Source organism: Palaemon carinicauda, chromosome 14, assembly GCF_036898095.1.
Source record: "Palaemon carinicauda isolate YSFRI2023 chromosome 14, ASM3689809v2, whole genome shotgun sequence".
Classification (NCBI taxonomy): Eukaryota; Metazoa; Arthropoda; class Malacostraca; order Decapoda; family Palaemonidae; genus Palaemon; species Palaemon carinicauda.
The window spans coordinates 21,566,150-21,570,289 of record NC_090738.1 but is presented as its reverse complement, the minus strand read 5'-3'; the positions used below and the strand labels follow the sequence as shown (position 1 = coordinate 21,570,289).

General features: G+C 37.1%; 1 long non-coding RNA gene across 1 annotated transcript in view; it reads left to right on the top strand.

Moving 5' to 3' along the window:
- The first annotated feature begins 1,196 nt into the window (after positions 1-1,196).
- The window catches only part of LOC137653128 (uncharacterized), a 185,872-nt gene continuing 182,928 nt past the window's right edge, over positions 1,197-4,140 (top strand). Inside the window, exon 1 of the long non-coding RNA XR_011046396.1 lies at positions 1,197-1,481. This is a non-coding gene — a long non-coding RNA (uncharacterized lncRNA). The remainder of the gene's footprint in view (positions 1,482-4,140) is intronic.

Genomic DNA, 4,140 nt, shown 5'->3' with positions numbered 1-4,140 from the left:
AGAAATCAATTAATAAAGATGGAATCATTATTTTTTGCAGATGATGCCTTAATAATTACACAGGATATACATAATGCAAAGCGTAACATCCAGATATTAGTAGAAACTAGTAAAAAATGTGGGTTAGAAATTAATAAAGAAAAGAGTAACATTATGATTTACAATATGAAAGAAAAGCCAGATAACATAGAGGGAATCAAAGTAGTAGAAAGTTTGACATACTTAGGAATAAAGCTAGACAATAGTAGGAATATATTTAAAACCCAGAAAAGGGTAATGATAGAAAAGGCACAAAAATTAGCTAATCTAACATATTCAGTTATAGAGAAAAGTTGCAATAAAGTAATGATAGGAAAAACGTTCTGGAAAAGTATTGCTTTACCATCTATTTTGTATGGAACGAGTGTTATAAATCTAACAGAAACTGAAATAGAGAAACTACAAAGAATAGAGAATGGGGTATACAGGAAGATTTGAGGTGCCACCAAAAGCACAGCTAATACTACTCTAAGAGGGGAGATAGGTGCATCTTCTATGAAAGCAAGGGTGATGGATGGGAAGCTGCAGTACTTAAATCGTACCCTGAATGGAAAGAAGGAAATACTGAAAATAATTATCCAGGATATTCAAGAAAAAGAAGGAAGATGGTGGAAACAACCTGCAAAGTATTTGGAAGAATTAAGTTTAGGCATAAGACAAATAAGAAGAATGAACAAGGCAGAAATAAAAGCCGAAACCAGAAAGTGGGATACTGAAAAGTGGAAAGAAGAAATAGAAAGTAAAGTGAGCTTAGAAATATATAGAACGTGGAAGAAAGAAATTAAAGAAGAGTTAATTTATGACAATACATTTGCTTCAGTGATATTTTTTAGAGCAAGAACTAATACGTTAAAACTAAATATTGTAAATAGACACAATGGGATGAATATAAACTGTAATTTTTGTGAAAATGAGGAGGAGGAGTTGATACATTTTTTATTTTGCCAGGAATATAGAAAAGAAAGGAATGAAGTAATTGAGCTACAACAACTATACGACGAAGACCTAAAGAAAATAGTAGGATTATTTTTATTTAGTGAAACAAATATAGAGAAGAAAAAAGAAGTATTAAACCTAATGTGGAAGAAAAGACAAAACAGTACAAGAAGATAAACGTTAGAGGCGCCGTTGTAAAGGCTATGCCTCACCCCAGAACCTGAACCTGAACCTGAAAGGGCACCCTTGCGAGTCTGTGCAAATCTGATCTGATTATCTGACTCGCTAAAAAGAATGGACTTATTTGAAATTTACTATAGTGGTAGGCCGTCGCCAAATTTTGCCAAAATACGTTGATTCAGTAATTTTAGCTTGATAAGTGTTTGAAGTGTTGCTAACCTCGTGACACAAGTGTTTACTTAGAATTTAAGGATAATTTATTAACCTAGCTGCTGGATCGTCGTATTCATAAAGAAGTTACAAACTGAATAATGTACTATAAACTGGTAAGTTGGCCATGCTAAATCCGGTCCATTGGTTTTCTCCGAACATTCTACATAATGTTTAGTAGCCTAACATTACTGAATGAATTCATTAGGTCTGAATGAATTGCAGATAGGCCGTTTGCTTTACTGTAAACAACAAATGTCAGCAATTTATTTGAGCTAAATGTGGGGAACTGCATAAATGGTCAAAACCCTCCGGTTTGGTCAGGGTTACAGAGTTGCATTGGTAAAGTAGTTCCTGCTGTAAGTTACAGCTAGCCTATGTTAAAATGATCCATCGAATTGCCTACAAAGACTAAATTTTTGCAAGAGTTATGTCTCTGCTCATTTAAAAGGATACTATTTAGCATGTACTGTACTGTTTATATTATCTGAAAAGCTTTAATTTAAGGCAGCTTAAGTATATCTGCTTACCTAACCTGTTGTAGGTTACTATGGTCTTAGTGGGTGTAATTGTACCAATTTTCGGATCTTCCCAGTAGCCTATTAATTTTTAGGGATTATTGAAGCAGCTATGAAGTTCTTATGTATGATTTATTCCAATAAAAATAAAAACTTTTACATGGATATTCCATTAACCAAAGTGGTTTTATTATAGTTACGGGCAGAAAAAGGCTTTTCTACTTAGAACAGTGGTTTCCTTTAGGAAAACACCCGTTTTCTTCGATAATGACGCTTATTTTTGCTACAAATTAAAACTTAAACTGAGTTTTTCTCCTGGTTTGAACTACATTTTATGGATAACTTATACTTTAATTGTTTCTATATCTTTGATAATTGAGAATGAATGGGACTGATCCTTTTATGAAGTACTGTACAGTACTGTATGTTAATCATTGAGTTCCAGGGAATGACAGTGTTTGCTCTATGTTTTGTTTTTCTATTTCCTTAATCCTCATTATTTTTTTCTTTAGATTGACAGTGTATACATTTTTTTCCCCAGGCAGTGGACATGTTAGGTAGGTAAAAAGGAGAATTCCGAAATTGGAGTGGTTGGGGTCGTCTGAGGGTAGAACCCTTCTGTTTTATCTAAACCACTTTTTAAAAATCTGTCTACTTTGATCCCTGGGTTGGCCCTTGGGATGCTATCATTTGTACCCCTCTCTCCTGCTCAGTCTAGTAACAGTACTCCAGGTGTAAATTGTGATCAGTCATCTCTCTTCCGTGAAGGAATAGTACAATAAACTTCCCAATTGCTCCTATCCTTTAATTTTCTGGTCGTACCTTACCTGCCTCTCTATTTTGAGGCACCTTGATGAGATGAAAAAGTAGCCCAAGGCATTGTAAAGGTTACAGAGCCTCGACCTAACCACGCCATGATTCCTCGTTGCTGGGAGGAATGGCAATGGTGGCTGGTACATCACAAACTTACGCTACCAGGGTCTAGCGACGGTGGGCAGGGCAGCCAGTCGGGACTACGGTCTACCCCAAAGCCAAAGTTAAGTCCTTCAAAAAGAAGGCAACCGTGTTGCCCCATACGAATGGGAAAAAGGGACGCTAATAGATGATGATGATGATGATGAGCCTATTGAAACTTTGAAGTTGATGAGGTATCTGTCTGTTGAAGCATTCCCTGAACACATGACTATGGCATAGGGGTAACATGCCCCAAAGTCTTTTTGGTTACTTCAGGTTAGGCAATAGTCTTACCCTCTGAGACCACTGTTCTTGATTTTGCTGCTTCAGAGACTCGGTTCCTGGTTTTGCTTATTCGTAAACCACTGTTCCTGTTTCTGTTGCATCTTAAATCTCTGTTCCTGTTTTTTCTACAAATGAGACCACAGTTCCTGTTTTTACTGCTTCAGAGACTTCTATTCACATTTTTTCCTGCTTATGAAATCACTGTTCCTATTTTACTTATTCTGAGATCGCTGTTCATGTTTTTGTAGCTCCAGAAACAACTGTTCCTGATTTTACTGCCTCAGAGACAACTGTTCCTGTTTTTATTGCTTGTGAGACCACTGTTGCTAATTTTACTGCTTCTGAGACAACTACTCTGGATTTATTTTGTACTTCAGATCCCACTGTTCCAATTTTCACTTTCTGAGAAAACTTCCTTTTTTTACTGATTCCGAGATATCTGTTCCTGATTTAAATGCTTCAGAGACCACAGGTCCTACTTTTACTGCTTCTGTGACTAACATTACTATATTTTACTTCTTCAGTGATCACTGTTCTTGTACAGCATCTATAGCTCAGAGACTGCTCTTCCTGTTTTTTCAGCTTCAGAGTGGTTTTTGGATGTTTTAGCAACATATTTTAGCAACTCCTAAACCTTTCAGGATGCCATCCTTGATATTATCCTAGGTAAATACAGTAGAGGTTGGGAAGACACCGGGCCATAGGTATTGAAGAAGTGAAGGTGTGTATAGTCTTCTCCTTCTTCCTTGTTAGCTGCTCCCTAGCCTTCTTTGTCTTGCCTGTCTCCAGGGTGATGGAAGTGTAAGGAGAGTGCCTGTAAGGCAATCTGCCACAAGAAGGCTTCTCTTTGCAAGAGATTTATGCCGATCCCTGTGACCATCTGCAAGCACAGGTTTGTGAGGGTGGAGGGAAGGTATTGATGCAAAAGACTGCCCATGATTGATCACTGGTCCATGGGTTCACTTATGGTTTGTTACCCTCTTGGTCTTCCTTGAAGAGGATCAACACCAATCTTCCT